This window comes from Microtus pennsylvanicus, chromosome 8 (assembly GCF_037038515.1).
Source record: "Microtus pennsylvanicus isolate mMicPen1 chromosome 8, mMicPen1.hap1, whole genome shotgun sequence".
NCBI classification, from domain to species: domain Eukaryota; kingdom Metazoa; phylum Chordata; class Mammalia; order Rodentia; family Cricetidae; genus Microtus; species Microtus pennsylvanicus.
Window position 1 is genome coordinate 26,901,734 of NC_134586.1, and position 16,597 is coordinate 26,918,330.

General features: G+C 47.8%; 1 protein-coding gene and 1 pseudogene across 1 annotated transcript in view; both read left to right on the forward strand.

Annotated features, from left to right (window-relative positions):
* B4galnt3 (beta-1,4-N-acetyl-galactosaminyltransferase 3) overlaps window positions 1-16,597 on the forward strand; it is a 106,046-nt gene that overhangs the window by 18,357 nt on the left and 71,092 nt on the right. The window lies entirely within an intron of this gene.
* On the forward strand, window positions 14,633-15,751 carry LOC142855707 (phenylalanine--tRNA ligase alpha subunit pseudogene; annotated as a pseudogene).

Genomic DNA, 16,597 nt, shown 5'->3' on the forward strand with positions numbered 1-16,597 from the left:
TGGGTCCTGGGCCATCAGTCTTGGTGGCAAATGCTTTGCCGCGGAGCCCTGCCACTGGCTCCTGGCCTGGGCCTTTAATGGCAGCTGTGTGCTTTTACCACGTGTAACTGCAGTGGATCCTGGGGTCTGTCTCAAGCAGTAATAGGATGGGACTGATATTCAGAACTGGCTTAAAAAACAGTGTACAGCTGTTATCCCAGCTACCAGGGGAGGTGAGGCAGAAGAATCGCAAGCTCAAGGCTTGCGCGGGGCACAAAGTGAATTCAAGGCCAGCCTGAATAACTTAAGGAGACCCTGTACCAAATAAAGCCTAAAAAGAAAAAGAGAAAAGAAAAAAGAGGCTGTGGGTATAGTTCAGTGATAAAGCACTCGCTTGGCATCATGTTTGAGGCCCTCGTCTCACTCCCCAGTACTGTCCCCTCACCCCAGAAAAGAAAAAGTATGTGTGTGGCAGGAGCAGATATCAGTCTTTCCTCTTTCCAGCACACAGAAGAACTGGGCATCATGGGCTAGATTTCCAGTCTTGTTCTGATATGAACAGTGAGTCAGTCCTGCTCTTTGCTGTCTGGGGCTCAGTCTGACTAGGATTCCTGGTCTTATCTAACTCTGACATTGTCCTCAGAGAAATGGTGTTTGTCTCAGCTTTCCGTACCTTGAGTTGAATGTGGCCAGAGAGAGATTAGCGAAAAGAAGACTAAGGAAGATGCCTGGGCTCAGGTCCCGCCTCCTTACAGCCGCTAGCTCTGTAAACTTGCCACACTCAAGTGAGATGGAAGACTGGGCTGGGCCCACTCCTGTCCTGAGACAGCCCCCCCCCCCTGCTGCGGAAGGAAGGAAGCCTCCCATAGGTGGCTCTGAAGAAGGCTAAAGGTTGGGTGTTGATGTGGGGCGCATTAGATGAAGAGGCTCAGTGACTTGGGGACATTTCTGTAAGTCCTGGTCACCACTGTCATTAATCTCACAGCCCTCCCCCCTAAACTTGTGAGCTGTAAACTGGACTGGGCTCTCCTCTAGGGCCTCGCCCTCTGTTCCTCCTGCCTGCTGGTCAGCCATCACATAAACACTGCTGTGTGCTTAGCTCGGGAGTGGGAAGACTTCTGTTCAGGGACTGGCTGAGGAATTGCCCACTAATTTTGGCAGTTCCTGCCACAAGCTTGACCAGACCATCAGAAGTGGGGGGAATTAGAAGTAGGAGTTAGTGAGTCATGGGTGCAGCCACGGGGAAGAAGCCCTTGGCAGAGGTGCCCATCCAGAAAGCCAATTTCCCTTGCATCTCATGGGGAGTAGTAGTTCTGAATTCTCCCCTCCAGGCTGGCTCAGTTTAGGTGGCTGGTCTGATGAGCATCCCTGCAGTGATCTATTTAATGGTAATGATGATGCCAACGGCACAAGGTGAAACCCTGGCACATCTCAAATTTTCAGCAAACCCTCTTTCCCCTTGGTTACAGTACCTGGGGCTCAGAATCGGGCTAAGTGTGACGCCCTCTGCAGATGTGGAGCAAGAGCAACCACAGAGCTGTCAAACTCCAGGTGGCCTGCTTGGTGACCACTGTGGAAGGGTGGGAGGTTGCTTTGTGTGCCTTTCCCTAACCCCTAGTTGCCTGGGGCAGGGCAGACAAGCTCCCAGTCATTACCTCACCGCAAGGCCCTGTTTGCCAGAGCTGAGAGGAGGAACTGCCTGGGTGGAGAGCTCCAGGCTAATTTTAGACTTGGAGACTCCCAGGCAGCTGGCCGGACAACTGGGGTCTGTCTCCTAACTGGGAGCCATGCACGTGGCTGGGGGTGGGGAGGGGCACATTCCTGCCTCAGCCTCTGTTGCAGAGAAAGCCGGAGGTAGGCTTCTGTGCGCCAGAGGGAGGGTGCAGACACTGCCACTTTCTCTAATCTCCTTTGTACTTGTGTTAGGATTTTTCCAGCCTTCTCAGGCTGTGTCCAGGTGGCTTTGGAGACTAGAAACTGCTAAGAGAGCGCCCAAGGCTCCAAAAGCAGGCAGGAGAGGACGTGAGAGTACATATCCAGGCTCCCACTCGTTACTGATCCGAGCATCTAATTTTGTATTTTTTGATCTTTTTCCTATTGACATATATAGTAAACGGGAAAAAAAGATTAAGTCACACATAGGGATAAAGAAATGAAGGTCTCTGTTGGACACAGCAGCTCCTTGCTTCTGCTCCCCCAGGTCCCAGGATTGACTCCACGGTACTTTTGCTACCACCCGAAGCCCACCAGTGTTCTGGGCGCTCTGCTGGGGAAACCCCAGTGTTATTTTTAGGTATTGTCTCATCAACGCCCATCCCAGGGGACACTGGAAGGGAAGTTAGGAAGATGGTGCCATTCCAGTTTTTTAAATTTTGTTTTTGTTTGTTTGTTTTTTGAGACAGTGTTTCTCTTTGTAGCCCTGGCTCTCCTAGAACTCTCTCTATAGATCAGGCTGGCCTTGAACTCACAGAGATAGTAATAATATAGTTATAAAGTTCAGTATTGTTTTGTTATATGTAATTTTACTATGTTAAAGTTAAAACCCTCTTTTTTATTTAAACAGAAAAGGGGAGGTGATGTGGATTTCCCTTTGTATGCTGTGATTACCGTTAATGAATAAAAAACTGCTTTGGGCCTATAGCAGAGCAGGGCATGGTGGAGCAGAGCTAGGCAGGGAGGACTGGGCTGAATGCTGGGAGGAAGAAGGGAGGCAGAGGCAGAGAAGCCATGGAGCCGTGGGTGGAGACAGACGTGTTGAAACTTTGCTGGTAGGCCACGACCTTGTGGAGATGCACAGATTAATAGAAATGGGTTAAATTTGTAAGATGTAAAGATGTAAAAGTTAGCCAATAAGAAGCTAGAGCGAATGGACCAAGCAGTGATTTAAATAATATAGTCTCTGTGTGATTATTTCAGTTCTAGGCAGCCAGGACAAACAAACAACTTTCTCGCAACAACAAAAGCTAGTTCCAGGACAGGCTTCAAGGCTACAGAGAAGCCCTGTCTCAAAAAACAAAACAAAAAAAACCAAACCAAAACAAACAAACAAACAAAAGATGCTGGGAGTGTAGCTCAGTGGTGAGTGTCAGTCTAGCATAGGTGAGACCCTCTCTAGCACTGCTAACAGAATAAAACAGAATGAAAATCCTCCAGAAAGCAGACTGGGAAGGGATGGTTTCTGGGAAGAGGACTGGGAATTTGAAGAGATACCAGAAAGTTCCAAAGGAATGTTCTCTGGTTTATGGCGGAGGGGTAGGCCCCCAGGTGTCCGTCATCCATCCTGTCATCTCACTCTAGTCCTTCTGATAGATTTCTTTGCAAAGTAATTGAAAATTTGAGGAAGTTCACAGGTTGGAGAAAATGATCTGATTAGGCAAGGAGGAGAAACTTAGGTTGGAAAAAGAAACATAAGTAAATTAGCAGGCAGGATGCTAAGGGCTAGGCAGAGCCATAACAATAAGAGTCCACCTATGCATGCTTGACACGTGATCTCAGTGGCCCTGTGGGGACAGAAACCTTTCGATTCCCAGTTTACAGAGGTCAAAACTGAAGTTCACAAAGGTCCCTCACCTTGTCCTAGGTGTCATGGTGAATTGCCCGTGCAGTCTGCTGTGACTGTCCCAGTGGTGGAGGGAAATGAGGTGACAGAGAGGACTGGTTGGAAGGGGGCTGGGCGGAAGGAAGGAGAGTCCCCCACCTCTCTAAGCCTGTTTCTCAGCTTACAAAATAGAGCTGTATTTAATCTGTCAATGATTATTCCTGACTTCAGAAATGATACAGGGAGGGAGAGAGCAGAGCGGACTATTTAAAGAGCTGGGTTCTGTCTCCATGAAACATCAAAGGCAAAGAGGAAATGTCCTGTCTCGGGTAACGGCAAATCGAGGCAGCTGTGCCGGTTTGTCTGCCTTACAAGACAGGTCAGGAGAAGAAAGTGATAGATCAAAAGGAGAATAAGTGAAGATAAAAATAGAAGCTTTTTAAAAATCTTAGTTGCTCTAACAGTGTTAGAAATAATAATGCATGTGACTACACATGCGTATTTGTATTTGTACATGCTTTTACACGCATAAGATGCATGAGAGCGGTGGCACGCAGGATAAGGGGGACCGGAGATATTAGTGTAAAGGTATGGTTATAAACGTCGGTATTGTTTAAAAGTGGATGTGCATTCATTGTAAATACATTTGTGCAAATAGCAGGATGCCACTAAGCGTAAGGGAAGAAGTTTTAGCTGAATATGGTGGCACAGGCCTGTGATGCCAGCACCCAGGGGCAGTGCTGGAAGTTTGAAGCCAGCCTGGTCCACAGAGCGAGAGAGACCCTGTCATGATCAGAAAAAGGGTAGAGATATGGCTGTCGGTAAATGTCCTCTGCCGCAAGCATGAGGACACAGGTTCTGTTCCTCGGTATGCATGTAAAAGTGGGGCTCAGGGACACGTCTGCACAATGCACAACCCAGCGCCGTGGAGATAGGAGGACCCCCGGAGCTCTTTAGCTAGACAGCATTGTTGAGTTATTCAGTGAGAGACCCTCAAAAAGTCAGGAAGACACAGGAGTCACCCTCCGTGCCAGCTGAAACTGCAGAAGGGGGCTGGGAGTAGTGGCACATGGCTCTGGTTGTAGTTTGAGATGGCTCATGGGTTTGCGGCTAATCTTGGTTACCTCGTGAGTTTCAGGCCCATAAAACCCTGTCCAAAAAAAAAAAAAGAAAGAAAGAAAGAAAATGAAACTATATAGTTATATAGAATGACAAAAAGTAAAGCACTCTCATGTTGACAAAAGCAGAAACAGCTGCATTAATTTTAGATAGAGCAGATTGCAAGGTAAAGAAACTTATCAAGGGTAAAGAGGGACATTACATAATGACAAAGGGCTAAGTCTTCTAAGAAGAAATGACAATCCTTAGGGTCTATGTGCTTACAGGTGGTGTCAAAATACACAAATCAGAAACTGATATGGCTGCAACGAGAAAGAATGAGCCCATTGTTGTAGCTGGAAACTTAACCTGCCTTTCAGAAATGTATCTGTCTAGCAGGCAGAAAATCAATGAAGACATAGTTGACCTCAGCGGCGCCATCAATCAACTGGCTATGATTGACACCTGTAGACTGGATCGTCCAGAATCAACACAGCACACATTCCTCTCCGGCTGACAAGGAGCATTCAGCAAGACAAATCACATTCTGGGCTATAAAGCACACCTTACCAATTTATGAGGCTACAATCGTAGATAATATCTGTCCTCAGGCTGTGTAGAACTAAACTAGAAACCAGCAGCAGGAAGATAACTGGAAGATTTTAAAATATGCTGATATTAAACTTCCAAACTGCACATGGATCCAAGAAGAAATGTCAAGAAAATTTTAAAATACTTTTAACCTAATAAAAATGAAAATATAACTTAGCAAAATTTCTGGGACATAGCAAAAGGAATACCCAGAGAGAAATTCATGGCACTGAATGTGTAGATAAGAAAAGAAAGATCTGACGTTAGTACTCTGTGCTTCCACCATGGGAGGCTAGAAAGTGCAGCGCAAACTGAGTTCCAGGTAAGTCGGAGGAATACTGAAGACTGGGGTAAAGTCAGTGAAACTGAATGCAGGAAATTAAGAGAAAATCAACAAATCCAGAAGCTGGACTTCTGAAAATGTCAATAAAATAGGCAAACTTCTAACTCAGGCTCCCTAAGAAAAAAGAGAGATGGCAAATTGCTGATGTTCAGAGTAAAAGGGTTGTGCAGTATAGCCTAATGGCATTAAGAGGGCACTGAGAGGGCTGGGGACATGACTCAGTGGAGAAGCGCTTGCTGTGCTAGCAGACCTGAATAGGGACCCCAGCTCCCACATAACATCTGGGTGTGACAGCGTGCACCTATAAATCCCAGTGCTGGGGGAGGAGTAACAGATCACTAGCCCGAGGTAGGGAGCGTCTGCGGGCCAGCTACTATACCTGGAATAGCAAGCTCCAGGTTCAGTGAGAAACCCTGTCTCAAAACAGAAGGTGGCAGCTGAGAGATGGCTCAACCATTAAGAGCACTTGCTGCTTTTCCATAGGACCCAAGTTCAGCCCTCAGTACCCACATCAGGGGACTCACAATTGCTCCCGGGCATCTGATGCCTCTGGCCTCCAAGGACGCTGTATTCATGTGCATATACCCAGATATAAACATGCACAGATATTCATAATTACAAATGTTCTGTTTTAACACAGAGTCTCTTGTATAACTCTGGCTGCCCTGGAACGCACTATGTAGTCTAGGCTGAACTCAGAGATCCGCCTGCTTCTGCCTCCTTAGTTCTTGGATTAAAGGCACGCGCCACCGTGCCCAGCAACAAAATAAATTTTTTTTTTTTGGTTTTCCAAGACAGGGTTTCTCTGTAGCTTTAGAGCTTGTCCTGCAACTAGCTCTTGTAGACCAGGTTGACCTTGAACTCACAGAAATCCATCTGCTTCTGTCTCCCAAGTACTGGGATTAAAGGCATGTGCCACCACTGCCTGGCAACAAAATAAATCTTTAAAAAAGAATGTGAACAGTTCTGTGCCCATAAATATCTGAAAGACAGAATCTGCTAATATTTGAGAAGAACTAGATCATTCGAATAGGCTGTTCTAGATATGTAATAGACCATCTGTTAGAGACATTGAATCAGTAACCTAGAACCAAAAGCACCAACCCCAGGTTGGTGATAGATACTACCAGACATTTAAGGAAGATATGGCTAATTCTCTACATTTGCTTCCAGAAAGCAAAAGCAGAGGGGACACCTGCTATCTCTTCCTGTAGGGCCAGCATCACACCAGTCTTTAAACCAAGACATAACACAAGTGAGGAGAAAATCTAAATTCCTACAACTTGATGACGGCTGTACAAACTCTGCAGCTACCGTCACACCTAGCAGTGCACAGCAGAAGGTTTCCCACACACACTGCGAACTCTGAAACAATGAAACCTTCTTCCCTAGCTTTTTGTCCTGGAAGTCCTGGCTAATGGGATAAGACAAGACAAAGGTAATAAAAGTATAATGATTGCAAGGAAATAATAAATGTTCATGTGCCCAAATTCCATGATAGCTGATGCAGAAGTCTGAAGGTTTTCCAGAAACCTCTAAGGTTGGCAAGGTCACAGAGCACAAAGTAATATGACTGTCAATCATGCCCGTGTCCCCCCCCCCTTGAGACAGGTTTGCTGGCCTTGTTCTGTAGATCAGGTTGGCCTGCATCTCCCACGTGCTGGAATTAAAGGTGCGTACTGTTACTCAACACTGAACAAAGAAATTTCGAGATTGAAAACACATTTAGGTTTATATTATTGCTTGTCTGAAATGAGATACTTAAGTATAAATACAAAGAACCTCCTATGAGGAAGGAACCTAACTACGAAGACCTCTATGAGGAAATGCTAACGCTACGATAAAAAGAAGTCAGCTGATTTTCTGTTTGTGGATGGTCAGTGTCACTCCTCTCCTTGGGTCTCCTACCAGCCAGAAAAAACTCGCCTCCTTCATCTTCACAATGACCACGTTGACTTGGAATCTCTCTTTCTCTGTGTGTTACTAAGGACAGACTCTACGACCTGGTTCATGCTAGATAAGTGCTCTGTCCCTAGGATATATGCTCACCCCTGTCTTATTTTTATTTTTAGACAGAGCCTCACTAAATTGCCCAGGCAGGCCTTGAACTGGTGGACAGACCACGTGTGTAGCTGGGGTTGTAGTCCTATGCCACGAGACCCAGCAGAATCTCTACCTTCTTACTTGAGTTACTGTAAATAGCTTAAATGTTCTATCCTCTCCTTCTGTCCTCAGGGCCATTTCCTTTTTTTATTTTTATGTTTTTATTTTATGTGTATGGGTGTTCTGCCTGCATGTATGTCTGTGCATGCCTGGTGCCTGTGGAGGCCAGAAGAGGGCATCATTCCCTGAACTGCAGACAGTTGTGAGCCACCATCTGGGTGCTGAGAATCAAACCCAGGTCCTCTGGAAGGGAAAGCCATGCTCTTACCCTTTGAGCCATCTCTCAAGCTGCTGCTGTTGTTGAGGAGGCAAAGTTAGACTCTAGGTTTAGAGGCTCTGGTGTAGCTCCTGCTCCTGCTGTTGAAGGTGCTGCTGCCGTAGCTAACACAGCTGTTGACCATCACTAACACCTAAGCAGACTGACTGGAGGTAAACCCCTAACACAGCTGTGGACCATCGCTAACACCTAAGCAGACTGACTGGAGGTAAACCCCTAACACAGCTGTGGACCATCGCTAACACCTAAGCAGACTGACTGGAGGTAAACCCCTAACACAGCTGTGGACCATCGCTAACACCTAAGCAGACTGACTGGAGGTAAACCCTAACACAGCTGTTGACCATCGCTAACACCTAAGCAGACTGGCTGGAGGTAAATCCTAACACAGCTGTTGACCATCGCTAACACCTAAGCAGACTGACTGGAGGTAAACCCTAACACAGCTGTTGACCATCGCTAACACCTAAGCAGACTGACTGGAGGTAAACCCAAACACAGCTGTGGACCGTCGCTAACACCTAAGCAGACTGACTGGAGGTAAACCCCTAACACAGCTGTTGACCATCGCTAACACCTAAGCAGACTGACCGGAGGTAAACCCTAACACAGCTGTTGACCATCGCTAACACCTAAGCAGACTGACTGGAGGTAAACCCCTAACAAATGGTGCTGCTGCCGTAGCTAACACAGCTGTGGACCGTCGCTAACATCTAAGCAGACTGACTGGAGGTAAACCCTAACACAGCTGTTGACCATCGCTAACACCTAAGCAGACTGACTGGAGGTAAACCCCTAACACAGCTGTGGACCATCGCTAACACCTAAGCAGACTGACTGGAGGTAAACCCCTAACAAATGGTGCTGCTGCCGTAGCTAACACAGCTGTTGCCCGTTGCTAACACCTAAGCAGACTGAGTGGAGGTAAACCCTAACACAGCTGTTGACCATCGCTAACACCTAAGCAGACTGGCTGGAGGTAAATCCTAACACAGCTGTTGACCATCGCTAACACCTAAGCAGACTGACTGGAGGTAAACCCTAACACAGCTGTGGACCGTCGCTAACACCTAAGCAGACTGACTGGAGGTAAACCCTAACACAGCTGTGGACCGTCGCTAACACCTAAGCAGACTGACTGGAGGTAAACCCCTAACACAGCTGTTGACCTTCGCTAACACCTAAGTAGACTGACTGGAGGTAAACCCTAACACAGCTCTTGACCTTCGCTAACACCTAAGTAGACTGACTGGAGGTAAACCCTAACACAGCTGTGGACCGTCGCTAACACCTAAGCAGACTGACTGGAGGTAAACCCTAACACAGCTGTGGACCGTCGCTAACACCTAAGCAGACTGACTGGAGGTAAACCCTAACACAGCTGTTGCCCGTTGCTAACACCTAAGCAGACTGATGGAGGTAAACCCTAACAAATGGACCATTGTTCCACACTAGCACATGGGACCATGGTTTAAGCCATCATGGCCAACACGCCAATCTAATTGCTGTGCCTTGAGAGAATTTTTTGAGATAAGGGTTTCTCCATGTTAGAGGCTCTGGGTAGTACGAGAAGCAGGGACACTGGAAAAGGAGTATGCAGGACCCACAGAGCTGCCATTTTGAGAAGCAAGGGATAAGGACGCCAGAGTGGAATACAGGGAATCTGAGGGTGGCAGCGGTGGGAGGGTCGGTGGATGCACTGACTGAGCCTGCTGGTGGAGTTGTCCTGTCTCTGGGCGACATTTCCTGCTGGAAGCAGTGACAGGTGAGCATCCGGAGCCTTCTGCATGGTGGTGGTAGTCTGAAAAGCCCTGGACTTATTTTTGGCTTAGAAACTAGGAAATCAGGGGATACAAAGGTCACCTAATACTTTGGTTGGCTTCCAGTTCTGCCAGAAGTGTCACTCTGGGGATAGCTAGCCTTGGCAGGTCACCTCTTATGACTCTTTGTCCATCAGGCTTTATTTTTCCTTATAGGTTAAGTAAATTAAGGCTGAGAAAGGTTGACATGTCCCAGGAACCACATTCACGCTAACTGTGTTCTCCCTGACTTCAGAGTCCTAATTGCTTCCGTGTATTTAGTACTCTCCTAACATGGTTTGTTTTGGTTCTCACCCGAGGAAGGCTTTTGCGTGGCTCTTTCAAGGTTTCTCTTCTCCTTCTGAAACTCTAGTAACCTTCTCCTAGTCCTCAGTCACTTGACTTATTGTTCAGTTCTTTTGTGACAAGGTTTCATGTAGCCCAGGATGGCTTCCAATTTGCTGTGTAGCCAAGGATGCTTTTGAACTTCTGATCCTCCTGCCTCTACTTCCAGAGTGCTGGGATTAGAAGCATGTGGCAAGTGTGTTTGGTTTTCGCAGTGCTGGGATCCAACCTGGGGCCATCGTGCTAAGCCAGAATCCTATCAACTGAGCTATATCTTTACCCTGGCTTTTTGTTTCTTTATGCTGTTGTTGGTTTTGAGACAGGCCTTCACACTGTAATCTAGACTGGCCTGAAACTCTTCATGTATCCAGGCTCTTCTCGTATGTATTTGCAGTAATTTGTTTGCCTCAGCCTGTGAAGTGCTGTGATTACAGGTCTAAGCCACCACTCCTGCCTCATCCTGATTTTTTGAAGTAAAATTTAATGTAGTTGACCAATGCCCTGTTTTCTAAATGCACCTGCTGAGGTAAAAAAAAAAATTAAATTCTTACTGAAGGCCTCTACAAGTAGTAGGTGAACTATATGGTACCTGTGAGCTTGCTTCTATTTTCAGCCCAAGGTGATCCACTGGGATTCCCCAGGTGACTGAGCCTGACAGCCTGAGTCTGATCCCACATGCTGGAAGAAGACAGCCAACTGCTGCGAGTTGTCCTCTAACCTCCTCTAGCCACACATCTGGTGCACACCCCCGCCCCATGATAATAAATAAAAATGTGCAAGTCTAAATGAGTGATAGGGAACCGGCACTGTTTGGCCTCAGCCCTCTTTTCTACATGGTTATGGGCACTGGTTTCCCACTTTGCCCTACTTCTCAAAAACAAGTAGAGATTGGTAGTTTTGTGTAAAGTTTTCCAAGTGTTTAATGTTGTCTCAGATTATCTAAAGCACTGTGAGTTCTAAGGAGATTGTAGTTTCTAAATCAAGGTTATGCTCTCTAGCAGGTATATCAGCTTTAAAGAGAAGCAACTTAAAAATTATTCTCAGGCCAAGCATGGTCTCAGCACTAGGAGTCAGAGGCAGGTGGATCTCTGTGAGTTCAAGATCAGCTGAGTCTACAAAGCGAGTTCAAGGACAGCCAGAACTCAAACAACAAAACAAAACCAGAGGTGGCGAGCAGTAGATGAAGACCCCCTGTGCTGACCTCTAGCCTCCGTGTGTGCACCCAGACTTACCTACATCCATAGGCACATGCCCCCCGACACCTGCACTCACTCACACCTTAACCTCTTGTCAAAGATGCTCAAGAGCTCCGTGAGCAGGCTTAATTGCAAGATTTTTGGAAGAAGGCAAACTAAGGGTTTGACAACTTCCGTGGTGCGTGTGCCACATATGGTGGTTCCTCCCATGTCTTTTAGGTGAACCAAAGCGCTAGTGTTTGTAGTGTGAGAGGGAATGCATTCATTGACCAGGACGAAAGACAGCAGTAGGCGTGTATGCATTAGCTGTAGATATTCAGCGTATGCACCCACGTGATCACCTCACTCGAGCTCTCCAGCTGATAGACGGTCAGTGGTTGCCACCCATCCCTAGATCCCCAGGCCTTCATACCAACCCAAAACAATGCCTGGTCCTTAGTGGGGCTTCAGGATGGTGCTGCATTGTCAAGGTAACAGCTGATATCAGGGGTCAGTCAGTGTCCATGCTATGGTGTTGGGTAGGGACATTGAACTTAGTCTTAGATAAAAATGAATATCAAGCCTGACTCCTTACTGGGTCGAGTGTTCCTTAATAAGTAACTTAGGCTAGGAAGCTTAATTTTCTTCATTTCTTAAAATACAGGGATCAATACTGCTAATATTTGAAGGGCAGTTGTAAGGAGGATACGCGGATATGATTATTTCCACGCCTTCATCAAGGGAGCATCATCCGTTTATACATGGGGATTGAACCCAGGTCCTGGCATGCCTAGAAAGTGTCCTGCCACTGAGCTGCTCCCTCCTTGCCTTGTCTTCTATGCAAAGACTTAGCGAAGTTTGGATCAGAGAACTATGGGCTGAGGATTGCCTAGTGACATGACCTACTGGGTCCCAAAAGTTGTTGGTGCCCATTTAGCTGCTAGTGAATCACCAAGGGAGCCTGGGAAATTCTAATTCGGCAGCTCTGGGCGGGGCCCAGGAATCATAGTCACCATCACATTTTGATGATTTTGATTGACAGGTGAATTGGGAGCCAGACTGTTCTGTGAGGGGCAGAGTTGCCCTCTTCTGTCACCACCGCCTTTTCACTTAGAGCAGTGGCTCTCAACCTCCCTAACGAGGTGAGCCTTGAGTACAATTCCTCATGTTGTGGAGACTCCCCCACCATAAAATTATCTCATTGCTATATAATGTTAATTATAATATTAAATGTCTAATATGCAGGCTATCTGATATGGGACTTGTGACCCACAGGTTGAGAACCACTGACTAAGCCTGTGCTGCAGGCAACATGGTCCTTCTGGCAGGAACTCAGTGCCTAGGAGGGACTGTTGGACTAATGAATGCTTCTGAGGCAGCTGGCTAGATCCCACCCTTTACATACTGCCTCATGCCCTCGGTGGGATCTAAATCCCCCTAAGGCTGAGAGCAAAGGATTGACAAGACCATACCTGGGTCTCTTATTGGGCTTTGCAGTAAACAGAATAGATGTGGGTTTGGCTTCCTGATCAGAAGGGAGAGATCTGTTGTAGGCAATTAGCTTGTCCGTCCCTTTTCCTCGGACACAGAGCCAGGAGTTGGCTGACCTGTGTGTGCCACCGGTTGGCAGGTTTTCTGTGTACTCTGTGTGCTCCTCCTGTCCTCTAGGCACCAGGTGCTCTGACTTGCTGTCTGCTGAGCCCCCTTCTGCCTGGCAGCCATATCCAGCGCTTCCTTATTACACACCTAGGGGCCTCCCCTGGGAGTAAACTATCTGGTTACAGACAGAGATAATATTCCTAGTATTGCATCCCGAATGATAAGGACTAGATGAAAGGGAGATAGTGCTGGAAGACATGGGAAGAAACGGGTTGGCACACACCTGTACCCCAGGGCTTGGAAGACTGATGCCAGAAGGATCTCTGTGAGTTTAAGGCCAGCCTGGTCTACAGAGTGAGTTTCGGGCTAGTGAGATCCTGTCTCAAAGGCAGGTGAACATAGGAAAAGAAAGGAAACAGCTAAGGCAAAAAGTGTGAAGACTGAGCAAGAGAGGGGCCCAGAGGGTCTGCAAGGCAAGTGAAGTCAGATTTGGATGGCAGGCCTGGGAGATGTGGCTCAGTAGTAGATTGCTTGCCTTGCATGTACAAGGCCCCAGGTAGCATCGTCAGCATAAGCGTGGGGTGACAATGAGGAAATGACCCTTGCCGTTGTTTACTGTGGCTATGACATCCTTGTGACGTGGCACCCATGGTCATCCTGTTTGGCTAAGCAAGTTCCTGGGTAGGAAACCCTGTGAAGATGGGATGTAGTGTTTCAACAGAGGCAATAAGGTAGAAAGGTTTGGGCTTGTCTTCCCAGCCAAGGTTTCCCAGCATTGAGATCCCAGGGATTGTGGGGCGCGTGTGCACACATGACTCACCTGACCACAGGGTTTTCCGGGTTTACAGCCCTGAATACCTGTTCCTTCTCTTACACACCTATCACCACTCAGCAACCACGCCCTACAGTCTCTCTGCCCTCTGTTCTCCACCACTCATCCCCTCTTCCCTCTGACCAGCCTCTTCCCTCCTTGCTGCTGTGTTTCCTAGGAGCCCGAGTCCTCTGTGATCAGCTGATAAAGCCTCCCTGGGCTCGTGCACGAAGCTCTTTTCCTGTCCGTGTCTCAGATTTCTGACCTATAAAACAAACCTCAGGCTTACTGCTTGCCGTGTTGAGATGTGAATGAGGTCTTTGGGGAAGTGTTTCTTGTCAGAGCAAAGATGCCACAGTGAGATCCACACAGTCCCTTCTCCCCTCTCTTTCATTCCACCTGCCCTCCTGCCTCAAGTCCTGTGTCTCCCCCCTGACTATTTACCACACAGATAAGAAAGTCATGTAGGTCTGCGAACCCCTGAAGACCTCACTTTCCAGATCCACCGACCGCTTATCAATCTTTATCTCACCCACTCCTACCCCATTAGAAACTGTGGAATACCTACTTCCATTCTTGAAGAATGATGCTCAGGGAAAAGAATTTGTGCTGGGGTATAGCACTTGTGTAGATGTTCAAGGTTCTGAGTTCTGCACAGTGCCACAGGAAGAGAAAAGAAAACAGTATAGGCCAGAGTTTAAGTTAGATATAAAAATCGCTGATTTCTGCTGCGTGTGATGGCACACACCTTTAATCCCAGCACTCGGGAGGCAGAGGCAGATGGACCTCTGAGTTCGAGGCCAGCCTGGTCTACAGAGTGAATTTCAGGACAGCCAGGGCTACACAGGGAAATCCTGTTTTGAAAACAAACAAACAGTCACTCATTTCACACACCAAGCACTGCGGGGGCAGCCATGGCCGACAACCCTGTGTAGGAGCGATTGCTGTGACGGCTGGAGGCAGCTGATGGTGGCCTGGACAGTGCAGCAGAGTTGGCCATGCAGCTGGGCCTAGAGCACCAGGTGGTGGGTGCAGTGAAGAGCCTGCAGGCTCTGGATGAGGCCATTGAGGCTGAGCTTCATTCCACCAAGTGCTGGGGGCTGACCACTGAGGGTAAGGAGGTTTCACACACAGCCAGGAGGCCCATGTGTTTCGAAACATCCCTCTTGAAGGCTTGGTGCAGAGTGAGCGTATGTGACTGCCAAGCAGCATGGTGGGCTTCAGCAGGACTGTGGATTCAAACAGACAGCAGGGCAGCAGATGGGCCCTGGGTGTTCCCAGTGGCGGGCAGTATCGAGGATGAAGTATAGAGGCGGTTGCCGCTGGTCCAGTCAGGCCAAGCTGAGAAGCTGGCTGATGAGGAAAGAATGCGCCGAGGGAGCTGCTGACCCGAAGTGATCCGAAAACCTACCAGCTGAGCAAGGGCAGGGCCTTCAGCTCCTGGAGGGAGCGGCCCTTCAAGCCCTACAACTTCTCTGCCTGTGATGTGCTCCCAGACAGTGGCCACCTTCTCCTTTTGTTCATGGTCTTCTCCCAGTTCTGACAGATGGGCTTCTCTGAGATGCCTAAGGACTGCTTCACTGAGAGCGCCTTCTGAGACATGATGAGCTAGCTCTTCCAGCCTCGGCAGCACCCAGCACAGCACGTGACCAATATGATGCATTCTTCCCATGAGATTTGGCTGAGGCCCTACAGCTCCAATGGACCATGTCCAGCAGATCAAACAGATCCACAGACCCACTCTCAGGGCAGCTACAGCTGACAGGATTGCAAGCACACCTGGAAGATGAGGCTCGGGAAAATCTGCTTCACACACACACACACACACACACACACACACACACCAGCGCCTGTACCCTCTGCTTAGCCTAGAAGAAATCCTTCACTCCGGCAAGTACTTCTACATTGATCATGTGTTTCAGAGTGAGATGCTGGATGCCACATACCTGGCCAAGTTCCACCAGATCAAGGGTGTAATACCCAACCACGGGCTCACCCTGGGCCACCTCATGAGTGTGTTAAGGGAGTGGTGACCCTGACTCCCTGAGAACACCCAGAGCGGGAAGGGCAAGGCTAAATGTAAGAAAACAAAATAGTGCTGATGGAATGTCCTTCAGTATATGTGTTGCTTTTATTAGTTGATGAATAAAGCTGTTTTGGCCAATAGCTTGCCAGAGTAAAGCCAGGTAGGAAATCCAAACAAAGATATATAGAGACAGTAGGTGGAGTCTAGGAGACGCCGTGTAGCTGCTGAAGGAGAAAGATGCCCCACAACCTTACCAGTAGGCCACAGCCTCATGGTGATACCCAGAATAATAGAAATGGTTGATTTAAGATGAAAGAGTTAGCTAATAAGAAGCCTGAGCTAATAGGCCAAACAGTGATGTAATTAATATAGTTTCTATGTGACTATTCAAGTCTGAGTGGCCAGGGGAAACAAATGCAGTCTCCGTTTGCAATGGTGCCCTGTAAAAGCGACACATATACAGAAGGGCATTCCACATGCTCCCATGCCACTGAGGGAAGGAGGATAATCTTCATACTCTTCTCCTTTCTTATACCCCCTAAGCCATAAGCTGGGAGAGACAGTCGCTGATACCCCTGTCCCTTTTTATAGAGAGATCTTCCCACCTCATGGATCAGAAGTCTTGATCTTGTAAAGTATGTAGCAGATTGAAAGTGGTGGGGAAGGGAAAAATGTCAATAAAAGGAAGGAAAGAAAGCCTGAGAAAGGATGAGCCTGGGAAGGGAAAGTGCTCGGGAAAACAGAGACGGTTGCAGTGGCCTCTAGTCTGGGGCTCTGACACCCACAGCCATCCCAAAGCTGCCAGAAGGCCTCAGTGGTGATTATGGGTATGGAGTGGAGGAGGCAGTTAAAG